Source organism: Acanthopagrus latus, chromosome 16, assembly GCF_904848185.1.
Source record: "Acanthopagrus latus isolate v.2019 chromosome 16, fAcaLat1.1, whole genome shotgun sequence".
In the NCBI taxonomy this organism is placed as follows: Eukaryota; Metazoa; Chordata; class Actinopteri; order Spariformes; family Sparidae; genus Acanthopagrus; species Acanthopagrus latus.
Genome location: NC_051054.1, coordinates 6,120,698 through 6,145,345, shown reverse-complemented (window position 1 = coordinate 6,145,345; position 24,648 = coordinate 6,120,698). Strand labels below are relative to the sequence as shown.

Here is a 24,648-nt window from a genome sequence, read left to right as displayed (position 1 = left end):
TGTCAGTCTGTCTCTGTGAGTAGCTCTGACAGCTACTCCTCCAGTGAATTTTAAAATGATTACTTCCAAACAACATATCACTGGTTTTCCAGTTTTCCTGGAGCAACAACAGCATCAGACTCGTCGCATCTCGGCCCATCACTTCCTTGACATCTATAGCCCATAACATGCATGTAGACCTACGCCGGTGACACGTGTGTGCTGGATGAACACACAGATTTCTTCGGCCGAATTTCTGCAGGTCGGGCTGCTCATTAGGAGGCGGTCCATCCTTCGGACAACCAGCCTGTCTGCTCTCTCCAGCCCGGAGACACTCTGGTAGTGAGGTATAACCCGAGAACAGCAGGCGGTCAGGCGAGACCACAACGGCCGAAGAGGGTGGTGTGTTTACTGGGCAAACTACAGGTCACAATTCCTGATCGCATAGATATGGTTCTAGTTTGGTTCGCAAAATAGCATAATGAAGTTAAACACAGAAGGTGTCATTATTCTTTAGCCATTCCATTGTGAAATCAACATTTACCTCATTTAAACAAAAAACTTTTGCCGTTTAAAGCACCATTTTGAGTTTTTGAGTTCAGGACTTTTAATTGAATATTTTCACAGCACTGTATTTCTACATATACCAGAGTAAAGGATGTGAGTGCTTCCTCCACCACTGCATATCTGTATGCTTCCCACAAAGAGCTTGTTGGAAACAAACAAGTCTTGAGCCTTCCCACACAAACACACACACACTTTCAGTGTTTGAAAGAGAGAAGGGGGACCAACAATCTGACCATCGTGACCAGTTCACACAGCGACCGGCCAGGTGTGCAGCAGGGAGAAAGTAACGAGGGTTTAAATTTCTCTCCCAATCCATTTCTCCATTCTTTACACAGCTGCTTTATTCGCTTTTCTTGTGTGCAGGCGAGTGCAATTCTATCAATGCCTTCAAGGAGAAAAAAATCCAACTTTTTAAAGGCAGGCTGAAAGTTTCCAGACAAAGCACATATTAACTTTTTTGCCTCTAGTTGTTGCACGAACCAGTTTGTCTCCAGCAAACTCCACACAGCCTTGACCCTCCTGGGTCGTTTAAATAAATATATATATATTTTTATTTTAACCGATTTTGAGCTCTGCTTCATTCTCACTTCAGTCCGCATGGAGGGACAAATAACTGGAACACAATGAAAAAAAAGTTGATCCACTTTCATTATGTACAGAATTTCAGGGTCAGACCATAGAAACTAATGTATGCAGTAATGAGGAGAGGAGCAAGTTTTTTTTGTTGTTGAAAAATTCCCAGAATTCAACAGTAAGTCTCATCTGCCATCCCACCATCTTACAGCACAAAGTGTTCTTGGTGTTAATCAGTTAACTAATCCCCCTAAAACTGCTCAGTCCCAGACCCATTAATTATGTAATACAGCGAGAGTCATGGAATACATAGCTCCCATACATCTTTATTCAGCTCCTAATTGCACTTAGTGTGCGTGTGTGTGTGTGTGTGTGTGCGTGTGCAATTGGTCAGTAATGGGCAACCAAGTGTGTTTGTGTGTGTGTGCATGCATAATTGAATTCCTCATTCAAACGTTTGCAAAGTGTGAGCCCGTGCATCAGCTCCCTGTGTGTGTGTGTGTGTGTGTGTGTGTGTGTGTGTGTGTGTGTGTGTGTGTGTGTGTGTGTGTGTGTGTGTGTGTGTGTGCCATTTTTGTGCCTCATACATCTTTATTTTACCCTCATAATTAACAATCCAGCTTCATAGATGCTCATCCTCTGTGACAAATGAGGTCTGTGTTGGCCATGACCTAACCAAGGTCTGTTGTCTGTTTTAATGCTCCGGGGAGAGAAGTTGAGAAATGGGTCGGGAGAAGCGAAGGGATGGAGCGAGCGTGTGCTGCTTGTGCTGACCTGTGCGGGTTATTAAGGCCAGGATCTATGTTATTGTAAACCCCCACAGAGAGGAAGACTTGGCTTTGATTCAGAGGACACTCAGTAGAAATAAGGAGGCTGAGATGCCGGTGGCACCGTCGCCTGCCTGTTTAATCTGTTTCTTGATGTTTTCCACTGTAGGTGCCCTGTAGACGCTGTGATGAAAACCTAAAAAAAATTTAAAAATGGGCGCTCTCTGCTCCTGTGAGATCTTATTTAATCATATCGTTTCATCTCTCTGTGCCTTCTGAAGCGAACGCCAATGTACACAAGCTGCGGCTTGCAAACAAGATCCAGAGTTTAGATTTTTTATTTTTTTTCCAAGCTCTTGCTGAGATGTCTTTACAGCCCTACACCCTGAACTAATGAAGAGTCACAGTTTCTGCTTCTTCTCCCTTTTCATTGCTCTTTTATTGCAACAAATTCATATTTCAATTGATATAAAACTGTCGATTGAGTTTACCTGAGGTGGCAGAAGTACACACATTCTTCACATTTATTCAAATTCGGCTTCTTTGAGTAATGTACTGAAAGTATAAAATGAAGTAAGTATCCCTCTGAAGGACATTCCCACCCACCATTTCTGTGCAAAGCTGACTGAACCTTGCATCTTATTATATTACATACATGTGATATATATTAATATATTTTTAAGCTTATTAAACTTGGTTAGGATTTGTCTGAGCTGTAAATGCTCCAGAAACATACAGTAGTTGATTGTTTCTGTTATTCATTTTTTTATCACGACAGCAAAATATTATATACAAGACGTGCAATGAAGTTACTTTGTCTCAACTACATTTTTAAAATTTCTCCCGCACCCTCCTCTTCTTCCCCATCTGCTCCACCCAACATTTTAAACACTGCTACACAGACAAACTGGAATCATTTATGAAGTCGAGCCTGCAAGCCAAAACCTCCCAGAGTTTCTACCAAAATCCAGGTCGGTGTCGTCACTTAGCAAATGTACAAAGGGGCCCATTGGTAGTTTGGCTTCAGTCAGTATCTCCAGATTCCAGAACAACATTCCCCCCAAAATACCAAAAATACCAGGACTCTCCAACACAACGTGCATTGAAGAATGAGCAAAATGGGTCCTGTGTCAGTTTAATTCGGTGTCGAATTCTTGGTGGAAAATAGTAGTTAATTGTTGAGTCTCATTCTCTGGACGCCAAATAGCGACATTTTGGGACAGTAAAGTGTCAGGCTGCACTAACACGCTTTCTTCTCCTCATTCCACATCTTTTTTCCATCCTTTCACCTCACATCTGCTGTGCGCAACATGGATTGATAGGTTGAAATCAGTCTGATTTGGGGTAAAGTAAAGTTAAAGTAATCTGCAATCCTCCATCAAATGCATCAAATTCAAAGTAACAAGCCTGTTCTGATGATGTAAGAAGATACATATTTAATAAATAATTTACGTAAGTACACTAACAAAGTATTTGTACTTTCTAAGAATGGCATATTGTGTGTACGGTTAAGCATTTTTTTTTAGTGCTCCTCATGACAGAAGACCAAAAGTTATCTTAAAACCGACACAGGGAGAAAGTGTGCACATGGTTTGCCTTCGTCTCCAACAGACTGACTCAATTGATTTAATTTTTAATGAAGACTCTTGTATATAATTACTGTTGAGTCCTATTGTTGGCGTCCCTTTCGCTCTCGATGGTGCTTTTTTAACTACTTTGTTCTGATTTTTAATTGAAAAAGTTAATTAAAGAGTGCGCTGCTGAAGTGGTTCGATTTTTTAAAAAGTTTTGAAAGAGATAGTAGATCCTTGTCTGCAGATATCATATGAAAAATGCTTTGTGCCAAATGTCTGGACGGAGATAAGAGTATTGTTGGTCGGCATGTTTTTAATCCCTTTGATGCCCACACTTTCTGATTGCCTGCATCGCAGTGAGAGCCGACAAATGAGTCTGTTTGCGCTTGAAGCCACAATACACCACCTCGCAACTAAGACAGGTCTCTGTCATACTTAGCTATGCTCGACTGAGTTCGGAGAGTCGCCGCCCCGGCACTAATGAAACTCTGAAGATGGAGCCCGGTGATGAAAACAAAATGTAAGACTGACAACTGTTGAGACGCGGGGACGTGGAGATAACAGGAAGCGATTCACTCCCCCGTCGAGAAACATGTCAGGGCCTGTAATGAGTCTTCCTGTCTCATATGAAATGAAAGCGTGCCATTATCACGACTCCATCATTCTCACATTACAAGTGAAATTACAGGGTGCGCTGAAAGGGGAGAGCGAGCGAGAGGTGCTAAGCAGAGGACATGAAATCATCATAAGAATACCTTCCAATTTCCAGAAATATTGCCTCCTTTATGTATGTGTATTCCATAGGATCTCCGAGCGGGAGAGGGACCTGATAAATTATATTTCCATTCATATTAAGCCTGAAATCATTTCAGGGAGGGCGTGCGATCGCAGCGGCGACGGGGGGGGAAAAAATCCATTATTGGCAGCAAAAAAGTTTCTCTATTGGCTCCCGCGTGAAGAAGATCAAGGAGGAGGATGAAACGTCGCCACGTGTAATAACCAGAAAATTCTAACTGTGCTTAACTAAAAATAGATGTGATAACAGCAGCAGATATGGATAATTTTTTTGACAGGAGCGACTATAAGGGGAGGAAATATGGAGAATAAATGGCTGGGGTTGGACATTGTTTAGCTGCTACCCCTAGCTGACTCTCCACGGTCACTACATCACACACGTCAATATGAATTATATTAAAGTGGCGTCACGCTCGCTGGCTTTGATCTGGGCCCGCACTTTATTTAGCTTATGATGATGAACCTACAAGAAACTCATCAGTGCGACCAGAATGAGCAGCTATAATTGTCTTTACAAGGTCACGGATTGATCTTTTTTAATTTGACGGCATTGTTAATTTCTTTTTCGGCTAATATCATTGGACAAACTAATATCGTCGGACAAAGGCTGGAGACGGGCTCGCCCTCAGGGGGGGCCCCGTTCCTTTCATGGTCTTCAATCCCCAAAAAGAAAAGAAAAAAAAAAAAAAAAAGGACAGTATTGGAAAGAAAAGAGAGAGAAGCGAGGCTGGTGAGAGAAAAACAGGGATTAAGAGAGAAGCCTGCAGAGGTGTGCCAGCAGTATACATGCACATAAATCTGTATTTGTAATAAATGTTGGGTTTTTTTCTCAGGAGAAATTTAGGAAATAAAAGCAGAAAGCGCTGTTTGGACGGGGAAAAAGGTCAAGACTTTTGCCTCAGGAACCCGCTGACCTAAGGTGACATTCAACCCCGTGTCATCCTCCTCTGTCTCCCTCCATGTATTTCTGCTGCCTCAGTGAAAATAAAAAACAAGAGGTCCAGACCTCCCTGCTGACCCTTAAAAAAATGGGGAGAGGGGATTAGCCTGGTGTGTTTGGGACGTTGGGGATGGAGCCAGAAACCAGCCAGTTCACACTCTGGTGAGTCAGCCCAACTACTGAGCAGTGCATTGGAAGCTATCAATCACCACACTTAGTCAGAGCCCTGTGTGTGTGTATTGTGGAGAAATGAGTGTGTGTGCGTAAGAACAGCGCTCCATCGAGCGGTGATGAACCAATCAAGTATCTCTGTCATGCAACCAGCAGACAAGTTTAAAGTCTGAATCACTTATCAGGTCGACGTCTACCTTGATACGCTCGGGCTGGTGATGCATCACTCGTTCTGCTGTCAGCCGTTCACCGCGCATAAATGTATTATCTGGCGCATTATTGCGTCTTTGTGTCGTAAGAACACGCGGATGCTCGCCAGATGAGCAAGAAATAAAAGATACGCACACAAGTGTTTTGTGTCGACACGAATCTGAAGGCGTCGGGGCTGGTTTTCACTTTGCCGCATCTCGCAGAAGACCGAAATGGGAGATGAAAAAGAGCCGAGGCTGAGGGCTCCAGGAGCAGAGCTGGTGGTTTAATCAGGTCCTCCGTACTTCTCCGCCTGCTGTGATGAGCGTTGGGCTTTAATTCCGCTGCTCCCGTCTGCTCTGGCATTCGTCTGTTGCCATGGCAAAGCCACACTTATTCTCATTCCAGCGGCATTCTGCTGATTCTGGGCCCGGCAAACACCCAAAAATACGCTCACACATGCACAGTCAATGGCACACATGATTTATTTTATGCATGAGGAGCTGCCGAGTTACAAATATTGAGCGCACAATACAACACACAAGCCGATACACAATGACACACACCCACAGCGAGCCAGTACACACATCTACTGTTTATCATGTGCAAGCATGGAGAACCTTAAGCCTCGAGCTTTCACTGACTTGAATGCAGATTCATGCTTCAACCATCTGTCAGTTAACAGCTCTCCATGTCAGCTGCATGTGTAATCTGGACGCTGGCAGGCCAATGTGGCATCAGGTCGGCTCTTCGATCTCACGCAGGGTATAGAAAACTGTATATTTCAGACCCGGAAGGCCGTCCAGGGACAGAGCCTCGGGCATCTGCCCTTGGCTTCTGGAGCACTTTCTGACAACAGCAGGGACGGGTGGAGGTTAAGGAGGGATTGAGAAAAAATCTGGAAGATAATGAGAGAAGGCGGGGGGAGGTCAAGTGGAGATTAGGGGTTTCTATATCAACCTAAGGATGGAGAAGGTGGAGAGAACACAGAATGCCCCTAAACTCAGGAAACAACCTTTCTAGATGCATTCATGCTGGCAGTTGATTTGCATTGTGGAGAAATGTGAAATTATTTCTGTTGTTTCATCGTTAATCACACAGTGGTCCAGATTTTCTGCTGTGCTTATTTTATATTCTGTTGAGGTGTCTGATAAACCAAACGAAAATGAACCCAACAGTGACATCTCGCCCCCGGTCAGACGGGCTCACACACAAAATACTGAACAGATTTCCACGACACATGTGTGGAAGATGGCTCTTGATGCAAAAAAAAACAAAAAAACAAGCGTATTATAGTAGCAGTGAGTACAATTTAATGCGGATCCTAGCTCTGGTGAGCGGAAATTATGGTAAAGCTTTAATGAGTACACAGGGCTTTAGAGTTTGATGTCAGATTGGGCTCGATTTAATTAAAGGGAACTGTTGGGCCTCTGTGGAGGTACACTATTAATGAAATATTAAAGCATCAAACATGCATTTCAGATGAGGGAGCTGTGCACACTTGAAATAACAGCATGAAAGAAAAAATAATAACAGAATTTTTCCAGTGGACTGTAGAGTATGAGGGGTGGCACATCTATAGTTTATCCGCGAGCGCAACAATAATCTGCACAAAAAGACGACAAGCTATGTGCCCAAAACGGTTTTAGTACGTCCAAGCAGAACAAGATAGCAGACATTTTTGAGCGGATGCAGCGGATTTTGCCCTCCATCTTTTGCAGTGTAGTCACTCTACAGAGAGATCGCTTCACAGGAGTGATTACAGCAACCAGTAACTCTTCTAATGCACACATAGCTTCTCAGTATTGCTTTAAAAAAAAAACTTGCAAAAAAAAAGAAAAAAAAAAAGTCGACTGATCACTTAAATCAACCACATCCTCTCTCTGTCTGTGAAGCTGCCAACAAAGACGAACCCACAACAAAGCGTTTAAACGATCAGACCCTTGTTTGTGTGGATATTTCTAGACCGTCCCGATCTTCAGGACGAGCAGATTGGAAGCCAACTGTCGGTGTTTGCATTGAAATTATTCACCAGGCAGCCATTAAAGCTTGTGATGTGCGTGATTGGCATCCCAGCTCTGTATGATGTTGTGTTTGGCAGCTTCATTTTCATCCTAAATATTCTATCAGCAAACACGCACAGTTGGTCCTCAAAATAAGCGGTGACGTGTGAAGTCGAGCTGCACGGAACGAAAAGGCAGAATGTGATTTCTTCACGCGTCGTGATGGTAAATGAAATTATGCTTTGTTGACAGGTTGGATAACGAAATTACACATCAAATGTTAAATGTTCTTTCCTCATAAAGGAAAACATCTACTGTTAAAGGAGAACTGTTGGTATTTTTTTGTATTTTAATTGTGTTATAAAGATTCTTGTGCATGTAAAAGATCTTGAAAGTTAAAAAAGCTCACACCAACAGAAGCTCCTTTCTCCCACGGAAAAAAACTGCTCCTGAAACGCCTCGTTGGTAGTCCCACATTTAATTCCTTGACTGTGACATCAAACTACATCACATACTGCAGAACTGATGCCTAGCAGCTTAGCGTTGCTGGCTCAGGCATGTGTGAGCTGACCAATCAGAGCAGACTTTGGGTATCTGGGAGGGCGGGCCTTAAAGTGACAAAAAAAATTGTGTTCTTTGAGCATTAAAACATGTAAACAATCAAAGCAACCTTCATCTCTGATTTCACTGCAGCTGTTTTTCACGTGGCTGACAGGTGATGACGTCGCTCCTCTACCAGTGAGGAGTTCACTGAGAAGACTGTCCCTGCAATAATAAGCATCAGCAGATGACTCATCTTTATCAACGAGCCATCACATTATTCTCATTCATCAATACGACAAAGGCGCTCAGAACATACGTCCTGTCCTTCTGAATGCGTATAAAGCGGCTCTGGATAGAAAACTGGGTGACGCTGAGATGAAACCGGAGCAAAAGTACAAGGACAGAGGAAGCCGGAGGAAGATGTACGCGAGCAGAAACACACGGCAGGTGAGAGTGACGAAAGCTGAAACACAGAAAAGAAAACGTGTGGAAAAAAATAAAAAAGCAGGAAAGAAACGTGTGATCTTGAACTTTTCTCCAGATCTGTTTGTACTGAGTGAAACTCCTCCTCTGCGCTACAGAGAGCAGCTCAGCTGAGAAGTCTACTGTAACTGTTTCTCTTTATCAAATTTTTAATAACTTCAGGCGTTAACAAAGAAAAAAACAAAACACTCTGGACAAAAGGGACGCTGAGAACACAATGCGCTTTTTCTTGTCCTCCAGCGTTTACAAGCACACACACTCGACAGACGCATATGTTTTGATTCTGTGTCTAATATAAATCCATAGCATGATGTACAGCTTTCCATAAGCGCGGGCCATTTGTGTCCAGCAGGCACGGCTACGCTCATGTGGGGTTATAAATAGCTAATGTACACACGCTCTGTTTGCCCGCTGAAATGGATATTCTTTAAACAAACAAATAGGCCTGACCTGCACCGGTGATGGATGGATGTGCGCCACGGGGTGCAGTTAGCGGCGGGGGGGGGAATAGGCGTCTCTGTAAATGAAGGCTTCTACAGCAGCTTAACATCGCTTAACAAATATAAGCTAACACAACAGCTACGTCGCATAAATAATTCCCGCCGACCTGCGGACACTGACAGCTCTTGTGTGAGTGAGCGCGCTCCACGCCGACACCCGTGTGCTCTCTCTCGTTACGGATCGGTCGATGCATTGATTCGCTAAAAAAAAAAAAAAAAGGAAAAGAAATACTCAGTTTGTTCTTGTAACTGCCAGCAACACACCAGGTGAGCCGATACTTGTCTGTAACAGTTCTGTCAGCTCATGAATACGATGATAATTTGTACCGCGAGAGGCCCCCCGGACTATCGAGCGGAGACTCATTTACCACGTCGCCTTGACAGGAAGGCCGCTCGATGCGTGTCGTGCAGATGCCAGATGTGTGTGTGTGTGTGTGTGTGTGCTGCATGTGTGTGTAATCATGCATGTGTGGGCAGTGGGGACTCGCTCATCTCCGCCAAGGTCAGAGGAGGCAGCTGTATTCATTAGTCTGAGCCACTGATTGTGCATTCAGGGGGAATTCAGATTGTGCGACTACAATGAAGACATTACAATGGACAGTAATGCTGTGGATGCAGCGTTATTTCCCAAGCTCATCAGTGAAACCACAAGGCGTTGGTTGTTTTTTTTTTTCACTGTATGGTGCAATTGTTCCCTCTGAAGTCGAAATACAAAAGGAACCATGACGCCAATTGTCACGTTTAAGATTTCGCCAAAGCGGAACCTGCGACCTGACTCTTAAAGTCGCGTCACCGATGCCGCTTTGGTGGAGACTCCGTGCGGGGGCACGTGCTCAGTGCTCTTGTCAGAGACAAAATTGGCCAATCTAGAAAATAGTGATGTGAAAACTACTTTGGTAGAACAGACTGTGCCGTCGAGGGTGATGGAAAGAGAAAGAAAGCACTATTACGGTCTATGAGGCCCATTGTGGGGCAGAAGAACGGGATGAGAGAGCGATGCTATCGGTTTATCACTCTGAAGCTGCACACACACACACACACACACACACACACGCATGAACGCACACTTTGAGTCACACACACAGTTGAACTGAGCTGAACAGGGCGTGGGGGGGGATGCTGGGTCCAGTAGATTAGAGATGAGATAGAGAATCGGGGCGATAAAGAATCGGTTGTTCTTTTCATCTGTCTTGTTCAGACCTGAGTGGGACGAGGACGGAGGGGAGAGGAAGGGGTGGAGGGGGAGGAGGCCAGATGGAGAGGTGGAGAGGTGGAGGCAGGAGGGGGGTAAGACAGATAGGTGGGCACGGTGGAGGGATGGCGCTCTGTATTTGATCTCTACTATCAGATGACGAGGCAGCGAAGGCAACCCAAGGTCAGGCCGAGTCAGAAGAAAGAACGAGTGCATTAAACAAAAAAAAAAAAATCCTCCAATTCAAAAAAGTAATCCCATCAAGAGTCGATTTTTAATTAAATCTCCTTTATACACTCCCCTTGTTTCTCAGCAGCGCAGACATTTTTTTTCCCATCACATATCTTTCTTCCCATGGCATAACTCTTTCCCACACTTATGGAGGAATGAAAAACTTTCTCTCTGAGCCAGACTCAATGGCTTGTTTCACTCTTATCAGCCTCCTGCGTCTCTGTGGTTTCTCGGCTGTGAAAGCTCGCCGCTGTTCTGCTCCGGTGGAAAGCGGCGAGAGAGGGTGGCGGCGGCGGCGAGGAGGAGGAGGGGGGGGGTTCCCAGGTCCTCCGTGCCTCCCCCCCCCTCCACTGCCTCCACGTCGCTGCCCTGGGGGTGAACACCAGCCGCTGGACCAGTGGCCCGCTGAGGCCCTTTTAACCACACAGGCCTCTAAACAACAGCTGCAAACATCTGAGGCGGAGAATGGGCCCTTTTTACGAGGCTGCTTTGGCCGTCCATCAAAGAAAGACCCTATCAATAAATCTATTTTTCGAACGGGATAAGAACAGTGTGTTTTTATGTTTCCCGCCTGCGTGATGGACTGATCCTCAGAGAGGCCGAATGAGGATAGAATGCCCTCTAATGATAAGGCTGGTGGGGGGGATGTGTGTGTGGCGTTGCGGCTGATTAGTTGATTGCGTGATGAGAGCCTCTTCTGAGCCGTCTTTAATTTGCTCGACCGAAAAAAGAAAAAGCTCTCTTGGGGAGGAGAGGGAGGGGGGGGCTTTCAGAAACACGCCGAGAGCAGGAAAACAACATAAACGGCAAGACTTGTTGTGAAAATGTAGTTTATTAACTAAATTGGTTGATTGTCTGAGAGGCTTAAATCTGAGGGATTTCTGGAGCAAAACAATCTTTTGCTTTGCTCGTGTCTGCTTCCGCCGCCGCTCGGCCAAAGACGGAGCCGTATTGTAATTTCACAAAAAAATACGTTTGACATTTCCACAGAGGTTGATAACTTGGCGAACGAAAATAAGTCTTTTGAGCGGCTGAAAGGTGGTGGACGGTGGGGAGAAAAAAGGGCAGAGCGAAATTGCAAAAGATGAAGTCAAAGAGATAAAATAAAAAAGAAGAAAAAAAGGAGTAGATGAAGGTGTCTTTTTCTACTTTTCATCCTCTGTGTTTCCCTCCCCAATGGCCAGTGTCTACAACGATGATTTCGGAGGAGGGAGAGACGAGGAGGGAAGGACGGGGGGGAAGAGGATGCAGGAAAAATGGCGCGATGAGCGGGACGGATAAGATGAAGAAATAGGAAATGAAAAAAACGAGAGATGATGATGGGAGAAGGTTAGGAGAAGGGTGATGGGGGAGATAATAATAAATAAAAAAAAAAGAGGAGACGGGAGGATGAAGAAAGGTTACAAGAAGGGAGGGATACTGGGTGGAAGGGGACAAGACGAGGAAAGATGTTCCCGCTGTTGTTTTCTGACCAGTAAAGGTTTCATTACACTCGGTGCGATAACGGCAGCTGGAGATCGTCTGTGAAATCTAGACCGCTCCGTTATCCCCCCCGCTTCCCGTATAACAATGCCGTTTACCGCTGTATCGCTTTACCCGAACAGTAACCTACCTCTTCGAATTACACTCGGAGCGCCCGAGCACAACGGCAGCGCCACAATGGAAGTCACAGCTGATAAGGAAAACAAGTACACACACCGACACACACCACCACACTCAAGAACAAACATACGAGACGTGTGTGTGAGGAATCCTTCGAGCCACCGAGTTGTGAAGCGGGAGCGGTTATTTCTCCAGAAGTTTCCAAAAATTACCTTTCAACCAAGACAAAAACTGGATCGACCCCTGAAGTCCCGCCCTTATTCACTCTGTGGTCCAATGAGAGTCGAGCATGCTTGTTTTCCCCAGATAAACCTCAGTCAACGTTCCTGTTACCTGTTAAACTTTCTCAACGTTCTCAAAACCAAAGACAAATTCTGTCTTCTGGATTAGGCCGTGCGGGAAAAACCTCGCTGCCATCACCAAAAGACGCCGACTGCACAGCGTTTTTTCATGGTTTAGTATATTTAGTATGTCTTTAAACTGTTTCCCCGGAGAAGATTGAGGGAGGATATCAACCAGCAGCAGCACCCAAACCCTCTGCGGCTGTGTCACCGTGTGTTGGCTTGTTTTTCTCCAACTGTGGGTTTGAGATACCAATCCTGAGCTCAGGAGCTTTGCCTTTCACGGTCTAACCACCATCACCTCGGGGCCCATTCACAGCAATGATCATCTGTGCTTCAGACTTCAATAGAAATTCATCTCCTCCTCATTCACCACACACACACACACACACACGCGCGCGCTTGCACACACACAAACACGCACCTGACGCCTGGAAGATTTGTTTGTGTGTGGGTGAGAAAATCTCCCTATACACAGGCTGTGGCGCATGCCTGTGAGTGCATCCATGCTTCTGCATACATACTGTTTGTATGGTGTGTGTATGTGCATGTGTGTGTGTGTGTGTGTGTGTGTGCGTGATGGGATGAAATGGCTTTGACTGCATTTTCCACACAGCAGATAAGGATCAGAGGCGCCCTGATAGTAGGAATTAGGAGCAGGGATCCCATTGATCTCTAATGGACCGCTACAAGCGGTCTGAGAGCCCATCAGTGTATCCAAGGAAACACGACCCCACGCGCCAACACACACACACACACGGGAACGCACACACCGGCGAAAAACAAATAAGACAGACACACTCACTTGTGTTATGAATGCAAGAAATGTTACTGCTGGTATTGGGTTACACGGCCAAAACGCCCCCAGAATCAATGATGAAGGCTTAATTACGGAGGGTGAGAGATGAGACTGTGTGTGTGTGTGTGTGTTCATGCACCTATTTTTTGCTGCATAAAAAGAAAAACCGGAGAGAGAGAGAGAGAGAGAGAGAGAGAGAGAGAGAGCTTGTGTTTCAAGGCTGAAAGTTTAAGTGAAACTGGAAGCTCAGTGAACAAGATTGCCTGGTCGTCCCGATCTTTTGCCAGAGACGAGGGACAGAAAATCAAATTACCCTTTTCTCTTTCTCTTTCTCTCTCTCTCGCACACACACACACATGCACACACGACCAGAGTAAAGAGACGGTGAAAGATGGCCTCCCAAACGTCTTGATATTGTGTCTCTTGTCTTTCATCGCAGATGAAATGAACGTATCCCTCCTGCCTCTCCCCTCCTCGCCGCTCCTCGCTTTTCTCTTGTTTTCTGGCCTACTGGGCACATCTATTACCCTCTGATGAATGACACCGAGAATCCTATCTGTGCTTACTACTCTCGCTGTACAGTGTCAGCGATTCATCCCGCGTCTGAAGACTCAGGGTCGTGTGATCTGCTTCAATAGGGCCCTGCTAATCTCTGCAGGACCAATTAAAAAAGCATTATTGAAGAGGCTTTTCACGGGAATGTTATAGTGTCCATGTTCTGGCTGCCTTTCAATGGCCAGGGCATGTACGCTCTCCAGAGATGTTTACTGTTTTATGAGGCCGATGTTATGCTGAAAAGTCTCAGCAGAGAGAATCTACATCGGTCTCAAGGACATTAAATAGAGAACCTTTCAACTCTGCGTTGAATATGAGTTTTAGTTCCACGAGGTTATCTCCTGAGCCGGTGATGTTTTTCAGGACTGATCTGTGAACGCCGACACTTGTCAATTTAAAGGAGCAGCTTGAGATTTATTCTTATGTTCCTTCTTGGCCGAGTCCAGGAGAGCATAAGACCGAGGCTGACCCCACTTTGACAGGTTTTTCTTTCTAAATCCAGCATGAGCCTCAGCTGCAGAGTCTTCCTCTGTTGACTTGTCAGACTCTTTAATGGGCTGGAATTTATTATGATTTGTAGCATCTTAAAATATGAATGAGCATAGTGATAGGGAGTTACCTGCAGAGATACATTTATAGAAGAAAATGTTATAAGTTTTAGGACCCGGGGGGAAAAAAAAGGTTGAATTCAACCTCTTTTTTGGGAACTTAGCCACTTTTTTGGGGCACATAGGTAATAATTTCTATGGTAGCGCAACAACGAAAAAGCAAAAATAGTGAAAACACATAAATAAATGATCTCGATCATCTGATATATTATTTATTCACAGTTTCCTCTCTGTCAGCACTCATTCTCTCACTCCACACTCTTCTGTTGTCTTCAGTCACACACGTACAACCAAACTACACACCTGTTAAATGATGATGATGATGATGATGGCTGTTTAGGTGAGATAGTAAGGAAGCACGCTTAGGATTTGTCTGTTATATCAAATCAATACAACTGTTGTGTTTTGAGCTGATATGAAGCTGCCACCAGCTGCTGGCTAACGTAGCTTAGCATGAAGACTGGAGATAGTTAGCCGGGCAATATACAGTACCAGAATCCAACCACAGCACCTCACTGAAGAACACACTGGATCTCTGTGTTATATTTCACTCATATTTTTAAGCACAGGTGAATGTTATTTGATATTCATCTTACATCGGGTCGTGATTCTGTACTTTCTTTTGTGACATACTTGCTGTAAGACCCCAGTTGGTCTAACTTCAACAAAAAAAAAAAAAAGGTTTTTTACCGGTGGAAAAAAAAAAAAAAAGAAAAAAAATCCAACCCTCATTTTTCTCCTTTAATTTAAACATCCATGTGCGTCACGTCAGTGCAGTATAATGGATGCTGAAACCACTAGTGGGGACCAAATGCCTTCGGAATGATTCGAGTGGATTCCCAGCTGAGCCTCTAAGTGCTACTTTTCAAATCTAACTCCACTTTTCTTTCCACTTCTCCTCCACTTCCCTCTAAAATTACATTGACATGACATTGTGATAACCCGATACTACAATAGAAAAGGCTAATTATGAGTGTTTAAGCTCCTTTTGTAATTAGCTAACTTGGAGTTTCTTACATTTCACCCTCAGAAGTTTTCTTTCTTACTCCCCTGACACGGCTGGCAGCGGCTGAACCGTGATGAACTTACGATGATATTCACATGCTGCTTTCAGCCACGGATCTCACAGTCTTTCTCTTTTTGCACTGAGGCTGATATAACTATTGAGAGTGAGTGTTAAAGGGTAATTACGGTTTAATACAACATGTCTCCTGTTATCGTGCCCTTGGCCATTCTTCCGCTTTGTACGAAAACTGGGATTGCAGCAACATCTCAAAAAGAATTTAGATGAAAAGATTTATATTTATGGAGAAAACAAAGCCAGACGGTGAAATATGTTGCAAACACACATCACACTTGCTGTAGTTTTCCATCCCGGCATCCTTTGGCGGCACAGTCCTGATTTTTGCCGAATGCCGTATCAGTTCTGATGCATTAGAGAAGTTACAGAAGCTGCATATTTTACATGTCAGTAGCGTACATGACTCGTAAATGACTCGCATCAGCCGGCAGCCGCGACACAGCTGCAACGTCTGCAGTCCAATCCGCAGCACGGTGTGTTCACATTACAGCCGATCAGAGCTGGAGCCGATAAACACCTGTGACCGCTGCAGAGTCGTCTGACCTGAGTCCTGATTGGACCCATTTACATGAAAGTCACGATCCAGATGTTGAGTGGGATTTTTTAGCCAGTGTGAAAGGGCTCCACAGTACGTAACGTTGGGCTGGTGAAGGGTTATGTAGCAATTCTAACTTTAATTCAGCAGACGAGAGTTTGAAATCACATTCAGACCAAATTGATGAGGATTATGATTGTTTCTAACTGTAGCCGACCTCTCTGATGTGAGCTAATTGTGAAACTCTTCAGTAGGTCTACGCTAATATCTCAGTCTTGTTTAATTATACAACTTATAAAAGACTTGCATAACATATTTTCGTCTGCACATTACACATAAAAAAAGTAATTCTACCACTTCCAGAGAGTCCTTGGTTCTGATGGGCTCCCTGCAGCTTGTTTTGTTCTCGCCGAGTCCTCTTTGACGAAGCGGCAGGGTAATTGATTTTGAGTCATACAAAAGAACTTGTGAAATTTGTCTTCAAAAGACGACGACGAAAAAGAGAAGAACTCCTCATCTCCTCATGAATTCTGTAAAAACCACATCCTTCGGGGGATTGTTTGTTTTTTTGTTTGTTTTTCAGTGCAACCAGCCTACATTAGTAACAGGTGATCGATATCCATCCTTCCAGGCTGCTCGCACAGCTGGAGCGTGCAGCGTGTGCTCGGCGCTCCTGTTTAACGAACCTTTCATCAGCGTGGACGCTCACATAGTTACAGTGCGGTGATCGTTGTGCACTTAGTGCCGCGGAGTGTGTCCACATATTTCACGCGTCAGTCTCGTCAAAACCATTATGGCGTCTTTTTAGTCATCTAAACCAAACTAGAACTTTTTCATAGTTTATTTGCTGTAACTGCACTCTTTCCATAATCCCAGAATGGTGGTGAGATGTTGTAGAATTTTTCATTTAATTGGGAATTAAGCTGAATTTTCTCATGCACTGATGGTGTATTACCGACATTTCAGGTGCGTCTGAAAAAGCTCAGTGTGGAGCAGATAACCTCAGTAAGCTGTCTGACTGTCTGACCACTCGTGTTTCTTGCCCCTCTAGACTTCACTGCTGTGAGCACAGTGGTGTCAGAGCTGCCAGAAAGGATGGTCAAAACTATAAAAATGATTCCCACGTTGCAATAAATCACAGTGACCCTCTGAGGTTTGCTGATGTTATTTAAACACCTTGTCTAAGTCTTTATTGTAGAGGGGCTCAGGTGCATATCTGTAACTCTAATGACTCTGTGCTGGTGTATATATTCTCCTTCCCCGAGCTCTATAGGTAGCTTGAGTCCCCAGCTGCATTTTCTCTGTGATATAACACATCATTACTACACTGGGAATTATTCCTGATTAATCTCAGCAATAACCTTCAGTTATAATATGTCACTTAGCCTTAAGATGACTTACAGCCAACATAAGCAACTCTCTTTGACTTGGCTGGACTTTGATCGCTCTCCATCCATCTCGTCCTTGATCTGCGCCTCGCTCGCTCCTTCCCTCGCTCTTCTGCTGTTGCTTTTCATTTCCAACGACTCCTTAGCCGACGCTCTTTCTCTGTGAGTGCCGGCTTAATTGAACGCGGCAGTTGTCTCCTTTTAATTTTCAGAGCTTGCTAATGTCATTAATAATGTATGGATATTCTAATTAGAATCTGCCCCAGTCGCTTTACAGTGTAAACACTATTGATCATCTGTTAATTAAGTTTTAAATATCATTGACGGGGACGCGGGAAAATCGGAGGCAAATATGAACATTCTCATCAAGCCTTTCCCATGCATGCAAGCGTTCAATGCTCAGAAAAAAAAAAAAATCTTACACTAATTAAAAAATACTGCTGATCCATTCCCCTCAGTTCATTCCGGTCTTGGAGCGGTGCTCCCGGCGCGTGTCACCAACACACGCACGTAAACAAAGACAGATCCAAGCGTGCACTTAATACAGTGCATAACAAAATAGTCCTGATCGGTTATTCAGCTGTACACAACCATATAATTTCCATGATAAACTAGATCGGGGGCAAATTTACACACTCAGCCGGGAGACATGTGAAGCTTTTAAGATGATCTCGCTGTCGAGCACAACAGCTGGTCTCCCATCACTGAAGGATTAGTCCCCGATGCTTCAAGAAAAGTCAGCACCATACTCTAAAACCTGTCTTACAACACACAAACAACAGACAGAAATGACACCCACGCATACGGGGAGGCAGACAACAAACAAACAGATCATGCGTGCACACACAAAAGGAAAAATTATCCCACATATGTACAAATATACATAATGGTATGCTAAGTGGGGGCAGGTAGAGCCACAAACAGCTAAAGGGGGAATAGTTTTCCCTGGGAGTGGGGGGCAGAGCTCGCTGCATACCAAACAGGCAGGTACAGATGGCATCCTCAGGGCTAAACACACCCCAAGGGCCTGTCTGCATGTGTGTGTGTGTGTGTGTGTGTGTGCAGCTAAAGTGAGGTGGAGCAGCATGTGGCGAGAAAAAAAAAAAAAAGAGAGAGGAAAAGGTCAAGTGCTTGTCCAACTGCTATCAGCCACTCCTCCCTCCGTGTCTCGCTGTCTTTATCTACATTCCTCCATCCATCCTCGCCTGCAGCTCGCACTTCCTGTACGTGTGTGCGGCGTTACACTTCTCAAGACTGATCGACGTTAACCTCTCTGCATCCTGATGGGGCTCTAATTCAGACTAATATTCAACTAACAAAAAGGAATGGAAACAGAAAATATTCCCCTGTTGGGTTTAGGAACATTTCTAAGTGAAGTGCTGATGGATCACTTGAGTGAGATCGGCACATGTGTGATCTTTAACATACAAAGGGAAGTTTCAAAGTTGAAAGTGAATTCTTGATACAAAAACTCTCACTTCAATAAGCCAGGAACATTTTTTTTGCCAGCTAACGTTTCTGCAAACAGCAGTAACATTCACATTTGTACGTGTCACGGGCTACGTAAGCATAATTATTTCTATTTTTAGGAGGGGACGTTGGTGGAGGTACAGTCACGGTGGAAGCCGGAGATCATTGTTTTAGACACTTGTGGTGTGTAACCTCTGGGATATTTTTGACGAGGGGCTGTGAGCTCCACACCACTGGATATATTTCAAAACGTCCTCGGGACAATTTCCAGTCATGTGACACTGGTTTCACACAACAGACTCGTCATCCGGTACAGACAGAGTTCATGTGCACCGACGCAGTAAATAGGCCTGTGACATATCCATGAGTCAACATCGACTGACGTGTAAAAAAAAAAAAAGCCTGACAAATCCTGGCTACTGTACCGACTTCTGTCTGCGTGAGCTGCGGGCGTCATTAACCTGACGAAAGTGATCCGGCCCTTGAATAGCGGAGCATCTGTTAGATATCTCCTGTTGCAGTGGCAGGTTGCAGATGTGGATAAGCACTTCCAGAGGAGCCGCTGTTGTGAAAGGAAACGCCGGCCAAACGCTGCCAGCCGATGTTCATCTGCCTCACGAAGGTGTGTTTTCCTCCGAAGGTTGAATCTGAGAGGAGTGAGTTCAGAAACCTGTTTCCCGTTGCCGGGGCGACGGCACTTTGATGACGCGAGGGAACAGTCGGTGCTACTTAACTGTACAGGAAGTGTTTGATTCGGTTCACACTGAGTTCCTGCAGTCACTTCGTTCCTCTTGAGGTCTCGTAACATTATTTTTCGGTGAAGGTGGCACTTTATTATCGTCTCTTGTCTGCTGGAATCCTGCACGGCACAAATGATCTTCGGCTTCAGCAGACAGCTCTCAGCCGAGCTCACTTGAGAGAACGGGGAGACTGCGTTTTTCTCTTTAATGAAAGATGCTGCAGCAGCCGTGGCAGAAGCCCCTCTCCAAGGTTAAAGTGCTCACAGACAATACTTTGTTTCCTTCTTAATAAATAAATAAGACGATGGACGAGACTGCTCGTTTATAAAGCCCTGATGTCGCAGGAGAGCAACAGGCATTGTTCGGTACTTGCAAACCCCCGCTGATGTATCATGTTCATTTTGTACAACAAGGCAGTTAAATGTCACTGATTATTCCTTTAAGAGAGCGGCGGCCTTGAGGCGCTGGAGACATCAAAGCGACTCAGAGCAAGCAAGTGATCTGTTGCATGCTTATTCGAGGACCACACAGACACTTCAGCTCTCTAGTTGGAGTGTTTTCACCAGAAAAACTGCCAAACAACCGACTCACTTTGTGCACAATGCTGTTCAATCTCTGACTGAAGTGGAAACTTTTACTTTCACATTTTGTACAACTCACCCTGCAGTTGTTTTGGTACCAGTCTCATAAGGCTTGCAAGGTTTTAAATTTGTGACTAATGGATTTATTATTTGGTAAAAAAAAAAAGAAAAAGTTAGTAATCTATAAGTTAGTAAAAAACTGTCAGAAAGGACAGGAGCTGTGTTGCTTGGTTGTCTTCTCTAAGTCATGAGTCTGAAACAACATCCCATCTCAGCAAATACAGCAGCTCAGTCAGACTATGATGCTCTACTTCCCCTACAAGCATTAGTTTTGCATGAGAAGGGCTCCGCAATCATGTCATCAATTATACATACGCAACGACCAGTCAGGCTTTCAAAGGAATCTTATTGGCAAACTGTTCACACATTATGACTTTTGTTGTCAAGCGATCACAAATGGCTACATTTAGGCTACAAAACCACTTTGTTAAGTTCAGGCTCCAAAACCACTGGATTAGGAAACATCATACTTTGGATTAAAATAACTACAGTAAGTCATAAATTTATGTATCATTTACATTTACTTACCAAATTAAGAGTAATGACTTGTGATTCTTGGCCACAAAGAGAACACAAACCCCTGTCTTCAGAAGGAAAGCCCAGTGTATGACCTGTCCAGCCCCCCAATCGCCTCAGACCTGGTCTCTTCCTGCTGTTTATAGCATATAAAGCACATATACTACTGCACTAGTGATATCATAAGGAGTGACATTAGAGGGACCGACCTGCCTGATGTGTTAGAAGTGAGAACAGACTGTCTAAACACAGAAACCTGTTCAGCTGAAGCTCTCTTCACTTTAGAAAGAAAAGGAGACTGGAAGATAACATTTGATTTGTAATGCTTTTAAACGTCCTCTATTTTAATCGGCTGGCATTCAGGTGTCACAGCTCACGGAGTGAGAGATAAACAAGAGTACAAATTGAGCTCAGAGAGAGAAAAACAAAAATGAATCAATTGACAGGCAGAGAGACATTTTAAAAACAAGAAAGGACGCCCAACTAACCTTTATGAAGTGCCACTCAAAACCCATCAAGTTCTTCAGGAGAGTGGCGACATGCAGACCCACTCGGAGACCTTCTCTTGCCTGTCGTTCCTTCCGAGTTGGTCCCTTCTCGGAGGGGTTAGTGCCAAGGAAGCACCTGAAAAACAGCACGTATGAGTAAACAACAGGCCTATTATGTCCTGGCTTTCAGCAGACCTCGGGAGGAAAACTGCAATTATCTTTGCAGCGACCGAGCTACAAGCTTCAAAACACACTTGGGTTGAGTTTGACTTTCTGACAAAACAAATAATCCTACTTTACATGTAACCCATGGGTACATTGGGGATCAGCAGCCAGATTATCTAACATCCTGGATATTTGCATCAATAAAGGGCAGCAGGAATGAGTCTTAAAACCTCATAATGAGATACGATTTTGATGGAGACAGATGTGCGTTGAATAAACACAGACTTTATTCTTTTCTTCATCAAAGTGAGAATTGAAACGAAATAACACTTTTACCTAATGGGCTTTCATGTGCGGTTATTTAATGTTTAATCAAAAAAAAGGGGTGGGGGACGCGAATCCAAGACACAGAGGAAGGCAGGTTGCGTTATGCCAGGTGCGAGCCAGCATGCTTCTCTGAATGCAGCTCCACTCTGCCTGTTGGGTTCATCCCTCCTGTCGCGAGTCGTCTGCTACTTCCTGTTAACGTCCTCGCCGCATCAACCGGAGCATCTGTTTAACCCGACACGCTGAAACTTTGCTCGTTCCTGAGTCTGATGTCTCCGTCTGCTAGATGACAAAATCGATAAGGGCTGAAGGGTGAAGGGAAAGAAACGTATTGCTGGACGTAGCATGAGTGAGGAGATAACAACTTTAGCTCCCGCGCAGTTTTCCATGATGGCCCGTGTGTCTTATCGATCGGCGATGTCATTCAAATCGCCGCTGCATTTCCTTGATGGGCTTGTTTTCTTTGTGATATCTTCCTGCTGATGCTGAGGTCGCTGGCTGCTCGTCAGACGACTGTGCGTCTTTATTTTTCAACTGATGAAGTCATTTTAAAGTTTATTCTACCTCCTTTTTTTTAGTTTTTCTTCATCCAACTTAAACTGAATACAGATGTGTGGTTTTCTGTCCTGTGTTGATTTCATGTAAACCCTCTCAAAACTGGCTACTTCTGGTTGATTATTATGTTTTTAATCCATTTTAATGAATATCCATCATGTGGGTTACTTTCTGCATGAGTTTTTGTTAAGTTGATACTGTTGCACAGATTGTGTCGTCTTATTTTGCCCGATATTTTCCAATAAATTGTCAGAAAGTAGTGATATTTGCAATCCAAGTTTAGGGAAACCATTTTGTCATGGTCTTGTCAGTTCAGTTTCATTTCTGTGTGTGTTTTCTGGGTTTTTCTGGAGTCTGTGTTTGTGCTCCTCACCAGCCTGCATCCCCTCCGCACCTGTCTCGCATCTGTCTCGTTAGCCCTTTTCCTGTTTCCAGTGTTTTTTTCAAGCCTATCAAGCCTTCACCGCTCTCTCTCTCTCTGGTGTTCACCTGTGTTTCTCTGCCTCCCTCCACCTGCGCCCCCGTACCCTCCCCCTCGTTAGTTTGGGTTGAAATTAAGTTCAGCCTTTGTCGAGTCATGTGGAATAAAAACTTAGTGCCCTGATCTTCCTGCCTGCTGTCCACCTTCTCTGCTGTCGGTGTGACACACTCTGGATCATTTGGGACTTGTTTTAACATTAAATCTGTCATTTTTTCAGGTGAAAATCAATGATGTTGTATTCAAAAACAGTATCTGCTCGTTGCGTTTAAATCTGGGGCACCAGCAGCGCACAGAAAGTCACATTGTGTGTCCTGTCGCACTCAAGTCGATCAGACCTGAGGCCCACCTGCTGTTCTGTTGCCCACCAGTAGGAGGTGCTGTTGTTGTGGTAATAATAAAATGCACTTTACTCATCCAAATGCCTTCTCCACAGAGGATGTTGAGTGCTGATAAGGCCTCTCAAATCCACAAATTCCCAAATGTTATCACCCATCTGATGTTCCATCTCTCCTCCTGGATCACAAACACCATCACGGCTTCTGGTTCTGTTCAGTGTTGCTGCATCAGAGGTGTGTCAGGGAAAAGTTGCTGGTTCGGAAATGTGTCCGTTTGCTGCGTGCACATGTGTGTGAAGCGCCCCTCGAGCGGGTGTTATCCTTTGTGTGAACAGGCTGAGACGGCGCAGGTTGACATAGTGCTGAGTTGCATGGGAAAAAGAGAGTGGCGTGCTGTGTTTGTGGACCCAGACAAGCGTGGGGCAAACCGGTTCCGACAGGAGACATCATAGGCAGAAAAAACAACAAGATTAGGAATCGCCCCTCCCGCTCTTCACCCGCTCTCCCCTCAGCCCCTTCATCAGCCAGCTGTCCATGAACTCTTCTACTTCACCACGTTTCTTTTTCTTTTTCGCCTCCTCCTCACCTCTCTTCCCCTCTCCTCCTCAGATCTTTGTTCTCCTACTCAGCACCACCTCCCCTCTTCCACCTCAAAGACCAATTATCTAACTAACTCGCCGTCTGCTCGGCTCTCGCAGACCTTTCTTAATTCAAATCATTTTTACATCATCACGTCCACTGTTTACCTCGCATTTTCTCTGGCGTTTTTCTCTCAAACAGATGGTTTACTGGTTACGCAACGCATTTATCCACGCGAGCGCAAATATGTCAGAAGCGCTCTGCACATGTTGGGGGCTGAATTCCACATCCACTCTCTCAAGGGAATCACACTGATCCTCTTTGTAGAGGAGGCGATGTGAAGTTTGTTTTTGTTTTTTTATTTATCAGGTGCGAGCAGAATCTGACAATGTTTTTTTCATCCCGTTTCAGTGAGGGATTTGTATTTCGGGGGATAATACAGAACAAATATCTGATACCACCCACACCGAGTGCTGAGGAGAGGTCACGGGGTGAATACAAATAAACCCCAAGTGTCACACATCCAGAGAAAGTCAACCTGTTTATATGGACATGTTCGGGAAAGAAAGTTTTCACACTTGAGGTAGAAAGCGGAGACTTTTTTCTGCAATGATGTATTCGCTCCATTAACTTGACTACCAGACTAGACCGCCGTAACTCAACCCTGCTCACGCTTAAGCAAACACAACCTTTCCAGACTTGGGTTAATTCAAAACTCCGCCGCCAGACTCCTCGCAAATTCAAACAAAGGAGTGCAAATAACCCCAATTTTGGCTTCATTACACCGGCTACCTGTGTGTTGCAGAGCAGATTTTAATCATCGCTTTTTAAGGGCTGTGATGGGACCGGCTCCGGAGTATATCACCGATCATTTCACCCCATGTGAGCCACCGTCACTGTGTCCTCTTTAAAAAAATAGGCTTTATAAAATGTGT

At 44.6% G+C, this 24,648-nt stretch overlaps 1 long non-coding RNA gene across 1 annotated transcript; it reads right to left on the bottom strand.

Annotated features, from left to right (window-relative positions):
* Positions 1–6,022: 6,022 nt before the first annotated feature.
* Positions 6,023–22,776, bottom strand: LOC119004666. Its single transcript, XR_005070264.1, has 3 exons — positions 22,692–22,776; positions 21,272–21,407; positions 6,023–6,453 (listed from the first exon to the last, which is right to left on the bottom strand). It is a non-coding gene; the product is annotated as an uncharacterized LOC119004666 (long non-coding RNA).
* Between the last annotated feature and the right edge of the window lie 1,872 nt (positions 22,777–24,648).